This window comes from Mesoplodon densirostris, chromosome 16 (assembly GCF_025265405.1).
Source record: "Mesoplodon densirostris isolate mMesDen1 chromosome 16, mMesDen1 primary haplotype, whole genome shotgun sequence".
Classification (NCBI taxonomy): Eukaryota; Metazoa; Chordata; class Mammalia; order Artiodactyla; family Ziphiidae; genus Mesoplodon; species Mesoplodon densirostris.
In genome coordinates this window covers 25,461,632-25,479,677 of record NC_082676.1, presented here as the reverse complement: position 1 = coordinate 25,479,677, position 18,046 = coordinate 25,461,632, and the positions used below count along the sequence as shown (strand labels likewise).

General features: G+C 45.5%; 1 protein-coding gene across 6 annotated transcripts in view; it reads left to right on the top strand.

The window, feature by feature from the left end:
* Nucleotides 1-366: 366 nt before the first annotated feature.
* Nucleotides 367-18,046, top strand: part of RALY (RALY heterogeneous nuclear ribonucleoprotein) — an 81,745-nt gene continuing 64,065 nt past the window's right edge. For 4 of the 6 annotated variants that reach the window (XM_060079026.1, XM_060079025.1, XM_060079028.1 and 1 more), the window contains exon 1: nucleotides 367-859. The gene's annotated coding sequence lies outside the window, so the exon portion shown is untranslated. Of the gene's footprint in view, nucleotides 860-1,244; nucleotides 1,586-18,046 lie in introns of those variants that run through there. The other 2 variants (XM_060079031.1, XM_060079030.1) reach the window with 2 other exon arrangements.

Here is an 18,046-nt window from a genome sequence, read left to right as displayed (position 1 = left end):
TTTCTCCGTTCGGAGCTTTTCTTCAGCCCCGCCTCCAACACGCCCCGTTAAGGGCCCCTCCTCCCCCAACCTCGCCCGGGCCTCCCTCCACCCTTGACTCCTCCTCTGGGCAGGCCTCCCTTTAGCCCCGCCCAAACCCCTCCTTTCAAGCCCGGCTCTGCGAGGCCACCAATGTCTTCCATACTTTTCTCGCGCGCCTCGCTTCACTGCATCATCACTCTCTCAGACCCGCCCCTCCTTACGCTAGGTTCCAGTGTAAACCAGTCTCTCTTCCCGCCCTAGCCCCGCTTCCTCAGGGTCCCACCTCAGTCCTTCCTCCTTGTCAGGCCCCTCCCCGACCCCTCCTTCCTCTTCTCCCCGCCGTAGCTCTGGGCCTTTCCAAAGCTAGGTTGAGGGGGTAGGAAGAGCCCCTGCGCCTCAGGGGCCGGGCTGTGTCACGGCCTGGCTGCAGACTCCTCGCGCTTGAGTCGCCGGGCCCGTCTCTGGAGACAGAGGCGGGGGCAGGGGGTGGCGGGGCCAGGGCCGGAGTGGCGGGCGGGGCCGAGTTGAGGGAAGCCGCTCCGGACGCCCCCACCCCGGCGCGCCTCAGTGGTGCCGGCCAAGGGAAGGACTCTCGACTGCGGGGCTCGCGCCGCTGTCAGTGCAGCGAAGTGCGCGAGCAGCGCGGCGCAGGCTGGGCAGAGCAGAGAGAAGCTGAGGGGGTGGTAGCGGCGGCGACTCCCGGGCGTGTGATCAGTTTCTCACGCTGCAGCCGGGGCCGCCTTCTTCCTCCCTCCCTCGCTCCCTCCCTTCCGCCCCCGAGTGCGGCGGCACCGCCTCGTTCCGCGCCGCGCGGCTTTCTCCAGACCTCTCAGGGCGGGTGAGTGGGGGCCGCGGGCGTCTCCTTAAAGGTGCGGGGAGGGGGTACTCCTTGCTCCTTTTCGGTCACCCACCTTTTCGCGCCGGTCGCTGCCTATTTTTAGAAACTCTGTTTTTCGGCCGTTCGGGGAGTCCCGGGAGCCGGAGTAACTCCCGGCCCCTTCACCCCCGCACCTTCCCTCCACCCGGGCCTGCCGCCCTGGGTCCCGGCAGCCCTGGCGTTCCCTGCCCGCCTCCTCCCCGCGGGTCGGACCTGGGCCGGGAGTTCGCGGGGTGGGCCCGCGCCCGCTCGGAAGTTGGAGTCTTTTGTGTTCGCGCCCCGCCCCGCCCGGCGAGGGGAGGAGGGGGGAGCGGAGGCCGCGCTGGGGAGGCCTCGGGCGGGCCGGGACCCGGCTCTGGCCTCGGCCCCGGGCTTCTTCCGGCTCTCCCTCCCGGGCTGGGTCTGTGGGTTCCCGGAGGCGATCAAAACTGGTCCTGCCTCGCTCCCTACGGGCCTGAGCGCCTCCTCGGACCCCCTTTCCCGGTCCTGGGCTTGTTGCACACCTTGGGCTCAGAGGAACAACAGCAGGCCCTCGAGCTGGGGCCGTGTTCCGCGCTTCACGCAGCCTTTTCGCCGCCGAGCCTCAGTTTGCCTTTCAGTGAACAGGGAGAAAGAAAGTCGCCTCGCAGGGTGTTTGTGGATTCAGGGAGGAAACTAATGTGTGCGAGAAGTGTTTAATACCAACAGGTAACATTTAATGGACTTGACTCAGGAACTTCGCAAGCCTTATTTCATAGGATGCTCACGACGGCCTTCTGAGGTTATCCCCATTTACAAAAGCAGCAGTCCAGGCCCAGAGAGGTTAAGTAATGTGTTCCAGATCACAGGTAGGAGCCACAGAAGTGTAAAGCCGTGGTGCTGGTACCTGTTATTTATTTCTTAGTGTGAACTTGTGTAATCTCTTAGTGCAGAACGGATTTTGAGTCACATCGTTAGTTGGGATACCTAACTAACTCCGTTCTCCCTGATTCCTTGCCCGTTAGAAGCTGATGGATGCAGAGAACTCCAGATCTCAAGCACAACTGAAGTTCCCTGGGGTTTTGGCTCAGGGAAGGTGTAAGTCGTTTAAAGCAGTGAGGTCCATCCGTTTTTTGTGGCTTGTTCCTCCCACCAAACCTTGCTTGTTCTCTATAGGGTTTAGATTTATAGCTCCTGGTTGGGGGAGGGGGAGCAGAAAGGGGTTCAAGTCAATTGCTTCAACTCCCTGCCTTCAAATAGAGATTTATTTCTCTTATTTTCAGATAAGGCCCAGAGGGGTAAAAGTGAACTAAATTTAACTTTGGCAAGTGTTCTAGTTTTCCAGTGTGTTTGATCCCTGGTGTCTAAAGATCAGGCAGGGGAGTTCCTAGGCCAGCTCTTGCGATGTCTCCTGATGTGTGCTTTAGTTCTTTGGAGTCTGGAGGTCTGCTGTACTCTCCCCTTTCCAAGATTCTGGATTTAAGAGTGGTATGTAGGACCTGGAAGGGGTCTTACCTGGTCTAACTTTTTTTATCTGCCTTTTCCCTCTTTCCTGTTAACTGAACCTTGGGAAGGGGAAGTAAGTTGTCTAAATTCACATACTGCTTTAGTGACAGAATCACAACTGGAATTCCAGTCTTCTGACTCCCAGTGCAGTAATATTTTTATTTCTACCGTTCTCTGCCACCTTTTGAAAGGGCACTAAACTACTTATTCAGGTCTGAAGACCAAGAATCCCAAGTAACTTGAAATCACAAAGAAGTTGTTTAGTCCCAGCATTAAAAGGAGGCCAGGTTTTGTGCACAGGAGTACCAGTTCTCATAAGTCACCACTGTTATTTTATAGTACTTTATTTATGGTTTATAGTTCTCTTTTATAACTGTTACCTGATTTCATTTCTCATCCAGTTCTGTGAGGGAGCTCTCAGAGTTTGGTTTATATCTCCTTTTTACAACTCTAATTGAGAATTAAGACATAGCAAGGTTAGGGCACTTGCCTTACTTAGATCACCGGATTAACAAGTGGTGAGTACAGGGCATCTCTCATGGACAAAGGGTTTGATTTGATGTGGCATCATGAACTCAGTCACTCCTTGTGGCTCTCTGAGCCTCAGTTTCCTTATCTGTAAACTATCACAGGGTTGGGTGGGGACTATGAAAAATGGCTGTGAAAGTGCATTGTAGTAGTAGGCTAACATTTATTAAGTACTTTCCATGTACCAATCACTGGATTAAGGACTTTCTGTGGAGTATCTCATTTAGTCCTCAGAGCTACTGTTTGAATTAGGTATATTATTAAACTCCTTTTGCAGAAGAAGAAACAGGATTAGAGAGGTTACATGACTTGCTCAGGATCATGTAATTGATAACTGCAGACAATATAACTTTAAAGCTGGTGTGCTTTTTATTTATTTTTTTGTAAAAATACATGTAAGATAAAATTTACTGTTTTAACTGTTTTTAAATGTACAGTTCTGTGGTGTTAGATATATTCACATTGTTGTGCAACCACCACTACCATCCCGTGTCTAGAACTTTTTCATCTTCCTCAGCTGAAACTCTGTATAAACACTTCCTCCGCTCTCCCTCCTGGCAACCATCATTCTATTTTCTGTCCTTGTGAAATTTGACTACTCTAGGTACTTCATATAAATGGAATCATACAATATTTGTCCTTTTGTGACTGGCAAAGCTGGTACTCTTAGTGCCTCCCTTAAGCCCAAGGTGCTCTGAAAATGCAAAATGATTATTAGTTCTCATCTGCAGTAAGGTGTGGCATGCAGCTCCAGAGCAAGAACCTAGGCCTGGCTGTACCACTCTGATTAAGCCTCTCACCGCCCCCCACCCCCTGCCCCTTCTGTATCTTCCAAAGGGAACTCCTGCTCTTGAAATAGAACTCAGAGGACTCCCCACCCTTGCTTTGTTTGCATCTTCCTTTCTGGCTGTCCTGGGTTTGGGCATATGGGGCTGTAGTGATCAACAATAGCAGTGCTGTGACAGCAGCTTGGATCAGAACTACTCAGGATGATTAAATGGATTATCTTTATGAAATGCTCCCTCTTTGTGCCCTCCTCTTTCCATTAAGGCACACAAGAGGGATTAGCTTTTGGGTTCCTAGAGGGTATTTATGGCTCCTCATTGCTTGCAGGTGGTTAAGATGGAATTAAATGCTGCATTTTTAGTCTTTCAAAATTCCCTTTGTTTTGACTACTTCTGTGTCTGTGTGTTTTGGGTGGTGTGGTGGTGGGATGTGGTGTTTATGTTTGTGAAGTGTAGTTGGAATTTTGTCATGATGCCAGCAGGGGGTTGGGATGGGAGGTGTTCCAGAGATGGATAATAGGGCAACAAACACAGATCTGAGTATGTTGCACTTTCCTTAAAAATCTGATGGCTCAACATTGCCTACGTATTAAAGTCTAAACCCCTGAGTGTGATAATAAGGTCAGAGTGTATTGAAATGTTTATTGGATAGAATCTTGTAGTTGAGGGACTTAAAATCATGTAGACCAGCCAGCCACCCAACCAACATTCGAATAGGCTACCCGTTGAGATTCTGTTTCATTAGGCATTTCATTATTGGAAAGTTTTCCATTTACAGAACAGTTATTAAACATCTGCTTCACACTGTACTGAGCTTGGAAATTTGGGTGTCTCAGGGGGAAGACAGGCAAGGAAACAGGCAGTGTGGGAAGTGTTGTGACAGGGACAAGCACCATGAGAGCACGGAGGAATGGAACTAACCCAGCCTTGGAGGGTCAGCGTGGGGGGGTTCGTTGGAGAAATTGGCTAGGCCTAGACCTCAGAGAAAAGACTAAGCTAGGAAAAGAAGAGATTTGGGGAGCTGAGGAGGAGACAGGTAAGACTGTTCTAGGCAGAAGGGAATAGCAAGTCTAGAGACGGTGGTGGTAACAGGTGAGACTTGGCCATTTACTATATCTACCAGATGCCATTTGAAGCATTTAACAAGTGTTAACTCATTTCTTTCCATAACCATCTTGAGGGGTACATACTGTTATAATTCCCATTCTGTAGGTGAGGAAACAAACCAGAGGGGTTAAGTAAGTTTCTCAAGACTTCTGGGTGGAGCATGAAGCATGAGATGGGTGGATGTAGCAAAAGATGAGACTGGCAAGGTGGGCAGAGCAGAGACCAAGTCATGAAAGGGCCTTATTGCCCAGGTTGAAGAGTTTGGACTTCATTTTGGTGAGGGGACCATGATCCTGTATGCATTTTAGAAGGATATCAGTGGCTCTTTGGGGAGTGGATTGGAGGGCTAGAGCACCATGGGCAAAGAGACCAGTTAGGAGGCTTTTGCAGTAATGCAGGCAAGAGGTGATGGTGTTTCCAATGAAGGGTGTGTGTGTGTGTGTGTGTGTGTGTGTGTGTGTGTGTGTGTGTGTGTGTGTGTGTGTAGAAAAGAAGATGGAATTGAGTTGTGAGACACTATCAAAGATTGTTGGTGTGGAGGGTAAGGAAGAAATGAAGGAAGACTTCTAGATTTCTACCTGGTGCAGTTGTATAGATGGGGATGCAGTTTATTGAGGTGAGGACACAGGAGAAGAAGGTGGGGGGAAGATTTCTCATGCAGGGTCTTATTACATCTGCTTTCATTTACCCTCATCCAGTTATTGATCATAGTTCTCCAAGGGGAGGGGAGGGGAGGGGAAACGGGTGAGGGAGAGTATGGCACAGCAAATTTGATAACTATCCCTGGCTAAACTGTTGCAGACACTAGTTTTGGAAAGGAGGAAATAATTAGAACCTAGACATTCCAGACCTTGCACAGCTCTGAAGACTGCTTATGTTAAAGCCAAGGAAAGCTTATGTGTTCTCCAGACAACATTCTTTGTCATTGCTCTCCCCATGTGCTGGTGTCCCTCTCTAATTCACCTCTGCTTACTCTGCGAGGCGCTGAGAAAGCCAAGATGAATAAAACATAGCTTGAGAAGCTTGCATTCAAAAGGGCAGCAGATCTCAGTAGCTTAGATACTGTAGTGGAGGGGAGAGAGTGGGGTGGGACAGGATGGGGAGGGACTAAGAAGGATTCTTATTAGGGGCAGGAGTCAGGAGACTCTGCTCTGTGTGCCAGTCTTTTCCTCAGGTGGCAAAAGTCTACACTTACTCAAAGGGCCAGGTTTATTCATTTGAATAAGGATGAAAAATACTGACTAGATGACCCCCAGGGTCCCTTCTAGCGATAACATTTTATGATTCTAGATGATGATTCAGACAGTATATCTCTTGGAGAGGTGTTTTCTTTCTTCCTTTCTCTTCCCTCCCGCTTCCTCTTCCTCCCCTTTCTTCCTCAGGCAGTAGTAGGGATGTCGGGGTGGAGATAGGGTTTTCACATGAGTGTCTATTAAAAACCTAGTTTTATTCAGTTTTAGCTTTATGTATAAAATGTACAACTGGAGGAGAGACGATGGCAGTAGTAATGTTAGCTTGCTGTCCTACAACTGACCCCTGGGTACTGTAAGGAAAGTTTCAGACCCATGATGGATGCAGCTCACAGACTCTTAGGACTAGAGAGAAAGGGGCAGTGGGATAAACTGGGAGCCTAGTCATGAGCCTGAGGATATTTGGTCTGGTCCCTGCTACTACTAATTCAGTGTGTATGGGCTTGGCCAAGCCCCTTTCCTTCTCTGGCCCTATTGCTTCATAAAATAATCAGGGGGCCAAAGGGTGAGCACTGGGGACAGAAAAAGGGTTGGAAGTTCCTCTCTAATGAGGAATAATTATCGAATAACTAGAGACAGGCATCTGCCCAAGTATTGCTAGTTATGTCTTCTGACTGTTTCTACAGCCCTTCTTTTTTCCTCAGTCTTTCTGTCACTTCATAATGGCCTCCATATGAATAAATCTGCTGTGCCTCCTGGGAGGAGGAGAGGAAGGTTGGGATATTATCTCTAGGTTCTGGTCTACATCCCCAACGAGCCATTCAGGCTGCCTACTGCCCCCTGCTCTCTATGCTGGGGTAGGGGTCGGGAGTTTTTGGTTGAATACCTCAGGTTTTCTTAGGCTCAGACGTATGTATTTGGAGTGCTCCACTGACTAAAGTGCCAATCTGGCCATCCTCCCAACATGCCCAGTGCAGTTCCACTGGAGGAGAATAGCATTCAGTGGGCCTTTGATGCTTGCCAAACTCATGTTAATTGTAATTACCTAATACTCCCTGGGATCTCAGTCTTCCTGTCTGTAAAACAAGGGGGTTGGGCTGATGTCTGGTTTTATGGGAGTGGCTTGAGAATTCATTTCTGGAAGAAGGGGCTTGGTTAGAGTATTGAGAGTATCTCACAGGGTTAAATTCTGGGTTCGCAGATACCTTTCAGTATATAAAGAGATGGATATTGCTTTTTAGAGTGGACAGATTGCTGAAAAATTGCTTGGGAGATGAATTTACCAAATTGTCTACTGAGTTCCGTTATAAACTTGGAGCTGTTGTCCCATGGGACAAACTTGGAGTCCAAGACTAAAAAGTTATATTTAAATATGTAGCAAACTGTTTAAAATCATAGGATAACAGGAAAATAAAAAAAACACTATGAGATCCCCAAACGCCACTAGGACTGGAAAAACACTAGACCAGAAATTTGCATTTCCTTAGAGCTTTGGCTTTATGAGGTAGATACCTCTGCTGTGGTTACCTGGCCCTTGAAATGCCATCTGTAGAGACTGAAGAGTTCTGTTTATTTGTCAAGGTAAGAATCATTGCCTTATTCCAAGTAAGTATTCTCATTTACAAGGTCAGATTTACAACCTGGTCAACCTATTGTTGGCCAGGTTTTCTTCATTCCAGAGGCATTTATCTGGTATTTAGCTATCTCCTGTTTGTTTGTTTTATTAAGGATTTCACTAAGCCTAGTTAACGGTAGTGTTTGCATGGTGTCTGTTGATCTGTTTGTCTAGTTTCCTTTGTAATTCTTTGTGCTAGTGAAAGCAAGCTGAGCAGTAGATTTAAAAGAATCATTTCCATAACTCATTATTTCTCTAGGTCTGGGTTTCCTTTCTGGAAGGTATGATCGTGCTACACTGAGAAGTCAAATGTTGTTTGCTGCTTACACAGACTGTGTTAAGGCTTTGGGACTTTGTGCTTCCAGATAGTTGTAAGCTGGCACTGAGGAATGGTGCTCTCAATATAATAATGATAGCTGTGCCTGAATCAGTTGAACACAAGAATAACTTTTCTTCATACCTTAAAGACTCACCCTAAATTGATTTTTTTACACCAATTAAAGTTAACTCTTACTAAAATTAGGGTGTTAGGTAGAGTTACCATGCTAAGTAGGTTACCTAGCTGCTGTAGTAAGATTATGCTTGGAAGTCCAACTGCTTTCCATCCCTAAGTTCAACCATTTGTTCTAGGAATTTGGAGTACCTACTATGTGTTCTCCCTATGGAGAACATAAAAACCAAGCAATACATGATTCCTGCCCTCAGATTACATTCAGTCTGGAGAGAGAGACAGATAAGTACAACAGGTCCTAGCTTATTCTTACCCGTGCTTCCTTGGCCTGGATGTTTTGATTCAGACTGGAAATAGCAGACTTGGTGGATGTATCACTAGGCAAGGAGACCTATTTGAGTATCTGACTTCCAGTGTTCCAATTTGGTTTTGGCCTTCCCTCCTTCTCTTCCTTTCTTCTGCCTGTTATCTAGATTTTCTTCTCTACTGCTGAGGTGTCCAGCAGCCAGTGTGTAAAGTCAAGAAACTTAGGGTAGGGGACAACATTGTCCTTCAGGTTTGGGTGTCCAGACGTCTGCCTAGTGCTTTCCCTGTTCTTCTCACATAAGTTCTTTGGCTGGTTTCCAGAAAGAGTTGATATTGTCTAGCTTCTTATTTAGGAATGAAGAAAATTGTTTCATATTGAATTAAGTTTTATACTCAGTTTTGAAATAAAATAGCTATTTTACTTGCAAATGGAATTATTTGAGGTGTGGTTTCTGGCATTTTTTTTGGCTGTGCTGCACAGCCTGTGGGATCTTAGTTCCTGAGCAGTTACTGAACCCGGGCCCTCAGCAGTGAGAGCATGGAGTCCTAACCACTGGACCGCCAGGGATTTCCCATTTGATCAGTTTTTGACTTACTAATTATGACTAAACTGTGGTTCTTGAAGCCCATTGCTGCTCTCTCTGCCAGCCTTCTTTGAACACTTTGCAGCATGGAGCCCTAGGAAATGGAGGGAACGTTGAGGTTACCCTGTCTTGAAGGGCTCTTCCTCTTCCCTTGTCCCTATTCTCAAAAAAAAAAAAGTGTTATTTGGGATGCTGTGTTGTGTTCATGATTTCTTCCAACAATTTCACATTGCCTGGGAAGTCTAGAAGAAGAGGAAATATGCCTGTGTTCGTCCTCAAAGGTTGGGGACAATATTGAAATCAATTTGGCCAAACTATATGGAGCCCACTGAGTCCTCCCTTGGTGCTGTGAGGGATGAAAATGTGTAAAGTATACTCTTGTCTTCAGGGAACCTGTGGTCTCTTTGGGGAGACAAGTAATTATGAAGTTGTAGCTGATAATAAGGCAGTTTGGTGTAGAGAGCTTGGTTTGGAAGACTAAGGTCTTACTCTTGTTCCCTGAACTAATTTGGCCAGGAAAACTGGAATAAGTCATTTTCCCCTCTCTGAACCTCCATCTTCTCATCTATAAAATGGGGTTAATAATCTGTATCTTGCCTTCCTCACAGTGTTATTGTGAGGAGCAAGTTAGATGTTACTAAAATGCATTATAAAACCAGATGATGCAATTTATATGTGAAGAATTCATGAGTCATTTGTCAGAGGTAATAGGTAAGTAGCAGAGTTTTCTATAGAAGGGGAGATCTCTTTGAGCTGGGGTGATCAGGAAGAGTGATCTGGACCAGTCTTGGGATTGGGAGAAAGAATGCTAGAAGCATTTAGACAGAGGCAATGATGGAGCAAAGGACTATAGGCAGAACTGTTAAGGGGCAGCAGTGAGTGTTTTAGCTTTAGTAGTTATTGACAAACAGTTTTCAGAAGCATACCAGATCAAACTCTCATCAGCTGTGTATGAGAGAATTCCTGTTGCTCCATGTCCTTGTCAACAGTTAGCATTATCTTTTTATTTTATGTCATTCTTGTTGGAGTGTAGTTAGAGAAGTGAATTGTAAGAACCACAATAGGAACTCTCAGGTAGTACCATACAGGGGTAAAGTGATTGGTAGGTTCAGAGGAGGGAGAGATTGCTTCATTTGTGGGTGTGTGGTGCCCAGGGAACATCTCTGGAGGAGTGAGCATTTGAGCTGGGCCTTGTTGGATAAGGATAGTGACCGTGTATTATCTAGGACCATCCCAATGTCTAATATTCTGTCCTGCTGCGCTTATAAATTATGAAACACCAATATTTCTATGTCTGGGCCAAATCTCCCAGACTACCCAGAAGCAGCGCCGGGATATCTTTTCTCAGTTGCAGTGCTTCTCTCTCCTCCCACTTTGTTTCCAGAAAGTATGATCACAGGAGATTTAGGCTCCAGAGATGGAGAGAGGACTTTCTGTGCAATGGGAACAACTTGAGCGGAAACGCAGATGAGCAACTAGATAAGGCGGCATCCATATTCCAGCTAATGAGCAGAGTGGGGAGGACATGTCCCATAATTTGGGGGTTGGTGATTCCTTCTCATAGTCTCCTGGAGCAGGTGGAAAAGGTAATAATGTTCCCAAGCCAATTTGTATTTAAACTGATAGAAGGATGAGAATGACCCCTTTGCCTATAATTACATCATTTTGGGGAAGAAATTAATCCAGCAAACAGTCATACTTGAAGTATGTCAAAAGAGAGTTTGTCTTCTCTTACAATGGAGGGGGAGGAAGGGGAATGCCAGGACCTAAAGAGCTTAGTCTCTCAGCACTCATCTATTACTTGTATATTTGCTCGGAAAAATTACCATTTCTTTGTCAGCTTTTATCCTGCCTGGTGGACCCTAGCTGGGTGTTTATTTTCTGTAGTTTTACCAAATCACTTTGAAGGCTGGTGTGAACACTGATCATGTCTTAGAGTCTTTCTTCTTTGTTCTGTCAGTAAATACTAGAAAATGTACCTTAAATTACCTGTTTTTGGGAAACAAGGTGACCCTGCCTGCTCCCAGAGAGGCATGTTAAACATTAGTCAGCTCCTGAACCTGTGTTAGGTCCTGGAGTATTTGTCAGGGGACACTGGGGGTGTTAGAGCTGCCAGTGGGGACATTGACCAGAGGGTATCTAGACCTTCTGTCAAGGAGACTTGTCAAGTACTTGATTAAAAATCTGACCTGGGTTCTAGACCTAACTCTACCATTTATATTAATAATAGCTGCCATGGGACTTCCCTGATGGTGTACTGGTTAAGAATCCTCCTGCCAATGCAGGGGAAACGGGTTCAAGCCCTGGTCCAGGAAGATGCCACATGCTGCGGAGCAACTAAGCCCATGTGCCACAACTACTGAGCCTACACTCTAGAGCTCGTGAGCCACAACTACTGAGCCTGTGTGCCACAACTACTGAAGCCCGTGTGCCTAGAGCCTGTGCTCCGCAACAAGAGAAGCCACCACAATGAGGAGCCCCTGCTCACCACAACTAGAAGAAGCCCGCACGCAGCAACAAAGACCCAATGCAGCCAAAAAAAAAAAAGCTGCCATGACTTGGGTGCCCACTGTGTTGAGATACCATATTGGTGCCTTGTGTTCATACTAATAGAGCTGATATTTACTGATGGTTACTATGTGCTGAGAGCCCTTTCTGTGTGTGTGTGTAATCTTTATAATATAAATTTATATATAATCTTAAGGCATATCTTATATGTAAAATTAATGTATAAGACATAGACATATTTCATATAAAGTTTCAACATATTGTATATGTTGTATATACATATACAATTGTATATATTGTATATAATTTGTATATATTGTATATATATTGTATATAATTTAAATATAATATACCTAAGTATATATTAAAAATCATTCTCACCTCAACCATAAGAAGTAGGTTCTGTTGTTCCACATCATATAGGTAAGGAACTAAGATACCAGTAGGTTAAGAAATATGCCCACAGTCACATTGCTAGTAAATGGAGTTGCCAGGATTTAAACCTAACCAAATCTTCTTTTTTAATATGGAAAATTTCAAACATATACAAAGTAGACAGAATAGGTTAATGAAGCATGATGTACCAATCATTCAGCTTCAGTAGTTATCTATTCATGGTCAATCTTATTTCATTTATACCCTTACATACTTCTCATCCTGTGCTTTGAAACGTGGGTATCATATTTTGTCCTTAAGTATTTCACAATGTATTTTTAAAAAATTTTTAAACTTTATGTAATATAAAAGTTACCATTTTAGTCATATAGTTCAGTGGCATTCAGTATGTTCACATCATTGTGCAACCATCACCACTCTAGATACTTCTTTTGTAAAAAGCTTTCACAGTGTATTTTTTAAATTATTTATTTATTTATTTATATTTTGGCTGTGTTGGGTCTTTGCTGCTGTGCGGCGAGCGAGGGCTTCTCTTCATTGTGGTGCGCGGACTTCTCATTGTGGTGGCTTCTCTTGTGGTGGAGCATGGGCTCTAACACATGGGCTTCAGTAGTTGTGGCATGCGGGCTTGGTACTTGTGGCTCGCAGGCTCTAGAGCGCAGGTGCAGTAGTTGTGGCGCACGGGCTTAGTTGCTCTGCAGCATGTGGGATCTTCCTGGACCAGGGCTCAAACCCGTGTCCCCTGCATTGGCAGGCAGATTCTTTTCTTTTTCTTTCTTTTTTTTTTTTTTTTTGGCTGTACGCGGGCCTCTCACTGTTGTGGCCTCTCCTGTTGTGGAGCACAGGCTCCGGACGTGCAGGCTCAGCAGCCATGGCTCACGGGCCCAGCCGCTCCGCGGCATGTAGGATCTTCCCGGACCGGGGCACGAACCCGCGTCCCCTGCATTGGCAGGCGGACTCTCAACCACTGCGCCACCAGGGAAGCCCGGCAGGCGGATTCTTAACCACTGTGCCACCAGGGAAGTCCCACAGTGTGTTTCTAAAAGATGATTTTAAAAAACACAACCATTATCACATAATAAAATTTCACAATTCCTTAATACCATCAAAATCCAGATTGTGTTCAAATTTCCTGTTGTGTTATAAATGTCACAATCTTATTTTTACATTTTGATTTAGAATTTACAGGGGCTTCCCTGGTGGCGCAGTGGTTGAGAGTCCGCCTGCCGATGCAGGGGACACGGGTTCGTGCCCCGATCCCGGAAGATCCCACATGCCGCGGAGCGGCTGGCCCCGCGAGCCATGGCCGCGGAGCCTGTGTGTCCGGAGCCTGTGCTCCGCAACGGGAGAGGCCACAGCAGTGAGAGGCCCGCGTACAGCAAAAAAAAAAAAAAAAAAAGAATTTACATAAGGTCCATACACTGTAATTGGTTGTTATGTCTTTTAAGTCTTTTTAAATTATACGTTCTCCTTTTTCCCCTTTTATATGTTGAAGGAATTGGATTGTTTTTCCTGTAGAAGTTTGCTCATTGCAGATCTGTGGTGTGTTTAGTATGTTTCTCTGTCCTTTGTATTTCCTGTAAATTTGTGGTTGTATCTAGAGGGCAGTATCTCTTAATCCTCATAGCAGCCCTACAAAAATAGGTATTCTTATTTTGCAGATGAGAAAACAGACTGAGAAAGGTTGGGTAACTTGCCCAGGGCCTCACAGCAACCTTGGATTTGAACAGATCTTCTTGCCTTCAAAACCTATGCTCTTTTCTTTTCACCGTTCACCCATTCTGTGAGCTTAAGCAAATCATTTTCAGTTCTCTGGGCCTTAGTTTCTTTGTGTGCATTGAGAGCTCTTACAGCTGTAGTGTTCTTTGTCCCTGTGACCATTTTAGTGCCCACCATTTGACGGCATGATACTAGATGCTGTGGGTGATACTCATATGAATAAGACTGTTTTCAAGGAGCACGTAGTCAGCCAGGGACTGAGGACCATACCCTGTTTCAGACATGGAGCCTGTTTTGGCCATTGCGGGGCTATAGGATCCTTAATCCCCCATAGGATTCCTAACTAACCTCCCTACATCCTGTCTTGCCCTCTTTCAAGCCATGCTCCTCTCTGCTGCCGGTTGCCTTTTCCTAAAATCCATTTTTGTTGTGTTCTCCCTGCTTATAAATCCAGCTTGAGGGATCTGGTAAATCAGAAAAGTTTTTCCAGCAATAAACCTTCCCTCCTTGGATTGAGTTACTATTTCAAGGGCAGCTAGTCTTTTTTCTTTTCTATTTGGCAAAGGTGTTATTGCTTTTATGGAAATGGAATCTGGAGATGATAGAATAATGATGGAGTGAAGCATGGGGAATGCCATCTTGATTCAGGAGAGTGCATACATTTAGCATTGTACTGTTTACTCCCAGGGACATCCGACCGTAATGGGGCAATTGTGCTGTTTTGCAAATAAAAGGAACTTTTAGTTTTGGAGTCCAGGGAGAAGACTCTTAAAGGTATCCTTTTGAGATACCGTCATCTTATTGCTGAACCTTCATCTTATTGGCTAACCAAGCCATTAAAATGAATGTGTTATATAGGAATAGTCAAGCAGAGCAGTGTTTTCGGTCTGTAGTAATTTGGGTGGCAGACAGGTGGCATTGGGGTCCAGATTGACGTACAACTGATATAGGTAGTGAAGTCAAAAGTCAGGAGAAGTAAAGTTTAGGGCATTTGTATCACTGGAGTGCCTTGCATATAATAGTTACCTAATATCTTTTTAGAGTCTTTAAAAAAAATACTTTTGACAGTGGATCAAGCCAGAGGAGAATGCTGTGAAAGCATGGATTCTAAAGCTCAGGAGCCAAGTGATCCAGGACCCTGGATAGCTCCTTGGAAAAGCAGTTCCTCTGACAAAAGTTAAGAGTACATAGGGGACTCCTAAGTCCTTTCTCTTCCAGATCTTTTCAGAGGATCTTACGCTCTGGATCAGAGGTTGCAGGCTGGCAGGTCTTGGATTGTGTCTAGCCTGAAGTGTATTTATTTTGAGTTGGACCCCAGCCTGGGAAGATTAGGGTTTTCAGTGGAGATGCTATGTATGAGATCAGAGGCCTGGGCATGTGGGCTATGAGGGTGAGTGATTTCTCCTGAAGAGGGAGTAGGATTTTTATTTTTTATTTTTTTTTCAGTACGCGGGCCTCTCACCGTTGCGGCCTCTCCTGTTGTGGAGCACAGGCTCCGGACGTGCAGGCCCAGCGGCCATGGCTCACGGGCCCAGCCGCTCCGCGACAATGTGGGATCCTCCCGGATCGGGGCACAAACCCGCGTCCCCTGCATCGGCAGGCGGACCCCCAACCACTGTGCCACCAGGGAAGCCCGGGAGTAGGATTTTTGAGGAAGAAGAAGGGTCTGGATCCTGGTGCTGACCATGAGCATTTTCCTATTCACAGGAGTGGGAATAGTCACCAGTTAATTCTACAGGCTTCACTCCTTGAGCCTGGCACCAGGGACTCTTTGTATCATAATTGGCACCAGGCCAATTTGGCAAAATGCTTGAGTTTACAGAATCATGTTTTTCATTTCTTTCCCTCATTCCACATGCTACTTCCTTACTGGCTGACTGTTCTAGATAGGACATATTTATTCTCAAGTTTGTCAAAGCCCACACCATTTCCTGTTGTTTCTTTGCTACCCAAGCCCAGTGTCTGTTGCCATTTATCACCAGGCTAGCACTTTTTTCTTTGAAACACTTGGTCAGCTGTACTTATTTTTGCTACCTGCTTGGTCCCTCTGGGCCAACTCAGCACTAGATGGAACTCTAATATTGAAGGGACTTAACCCAGTTACAGTGCTCTTAGTCCCTGGGACTAGATGAATTATCTTATTTTACCAGGAACTTTTGGTGCCTCTGTTGCCTAGAAAGTCTGTCTCCTGGCTTGTCTTAGGACTTCATAAGGACAGCAAAGTAGTCAAGTCTTAGTGAACCTTGTCCTTGTAAAATTGGCATTTTTTTGCATCTAACAACTCACAGGCTGGGGTGAAGTCTGCCGTCTCATGGAAGAAACCACAACATCCAGTATAAATCAAAACTGTTTTACTTATAAGTTAAGTTAGTAACTGGTCTTTTTTTCCCCCTAGCTGCAGTGAGAGCAGCTCCTCTGTGTTGAAAGTAGGTGGCTTTCTGAGTAAGTGACTGTTCTTGCTGCCTGTTCCCTTTGGCTTCTTGTAATTACTGTAACATCATCATCCAGTATGTGGAGAACCATGGTAATTTCCATGACAACTGATCATGATTTCCCAGATAAAGGGAGGAAGCTAATAAGTGTTAGGAACTTGAAAAGGGTATTGGGCTAAGTTCTTGTGATACTAGTAGAATTTGGAGCTGGGAGTGACTTTTCAGCAGCAACTGCCTAATTAAACCTTCCCCATTTATAGACAAGGAAACAGAAGTCTAGAGAGGTTAAACAACTTGCCTAAGGGTCCCTAGGTTGTGGAATACACTTGAGATCCTCAGTCTAGTGTTTCTTTGTGCCTTCTGTTCTGTATGGCTTCTTTCCATTATGTCCCACTGGACCATGAGCTCCACCAAGGCAGGATCCACATCTGTCTCGTTAATTAATGTTTTCCCAGCACTTACCACAGGACCTAAGTATTTTTTTTTTTTTTTTTTTTTTTGCGGTATGCGGGCCTCTCACTGTTGTGGCCTCCCCCGTTGCGGAGCACAGGCTCCGGACGCGCAGGCTCCGGACGCGCAGGCTCAGCGGCCATGGCTCACGGGCCTAGCCGCTCCGCGGCACATGGGATCCTCCCAGACCGGGGCACGAACCCGTATCCCCTGCATCGGCAGGCGGACTCCCAACCACTTGCGCCACCAGGGAGGCCCCCTAAGTATTTTTTGAGTGAACGGATAAACTATGTTGGAGTTCTCAGACTGGGACACATGAAATCACAGGATAAACCATATGCCCTCCTGAAGTGTACTCAAATCTTTTTTTTGTAGTTGGATTAGTTTAAATATTATTACTAATAGTTTAAAAGTTTACTCTTACGTTAAGTCATGTTATGGAATGGATAATAAGTTAGCATAAATTTTTTAGATAAAATGAGAAGGCATCAAATAAATTACAGGATTATAATAGGCCCTTTGACCTTTACCCCAGAGGGTCTAGTGTTGCCAGATCTCTGATATATTTAAGAGAAGCTAGAAATCTAATTAGAAAAAAGTGGTCTGATTTTAAATGTTGGCAGTTAACTCAGGTTTGTTTGTTTGTTTGTTTTTTAAACAAATGTGTGGGTCAGACAAAACACATCCTTGGGCCTAAGCATCTGTTTGTGACCTATGAGATAAACAGGTCTGGGCAAGAACAAGACTTTGGTCAGAGCCAAATGGATGATAGTGTCAGGGATAGCTTCCATTCTGAGTCTGGCTTCTTGGCTTCAAACTGGCCATAGGTCGGAGTGGAAAGAATGAAGTTAAGACTTGATGGGTTAGGAAAATTCCCACATTAAATATCATTCTCTGTGGGTAGCAGCTTCTGTAATATCTTAGCCCTTAGAGAGCATCACATTTGCTCTCTTTGTTTTGCAGATTGAAATAAAGTCCAGAGAAGGTAACAGAGCTTTCCTCTAGGATCCTAAGCAGCAGCCTTAGGTCTTGGGCAGGCCCCTGCTTCAAACTCTAGACCTTTGTTTGGTGCTCCTGCCTCATGCTCTTAGGGCATGGGGCTAGGGGCTTCTGGCATACTTTGGGATGGTTGGTAGAGCTGGGCAAACTCCACTTCTTAGTACACCCTATCATCCTAAGCAAAGGGAGGGTTGAGGTGGCGGTAATATGCTCAGCCTCATCTTGGTGCAAAGGGTCTATTTCTGTGACTAGCATCATGTTGACCTTATTTTTTCTACCTAGAAAGATGTAGAGGACAGCTCAGCAACAAAGAGCCTCAGTGCCAAGATAGATCTGTTCCCTCCTGTGACTTCCTTGCCTCTTCTCTTCCTCTTCTTTTTCTTCCCTTTCGGCTCCTTCCTCCTTGAACCCTGCTACCTCCCTTCTGCACCCCCTGCCCCCGTCCTTTCTTTTTCTCTCACTGTTGCCCTTCTCCATGCGAAATTCTTGTGATGCCACTGCAGTAGGCAGAGCCTGGGATTGGACCTGTTTTCCGGGAGTTTTGAGAGGACTTGCTCTAAAGTAGGGCAACTAAATAAAGGAGATTATATATATTTAAAATGTCCCTTCTCTTT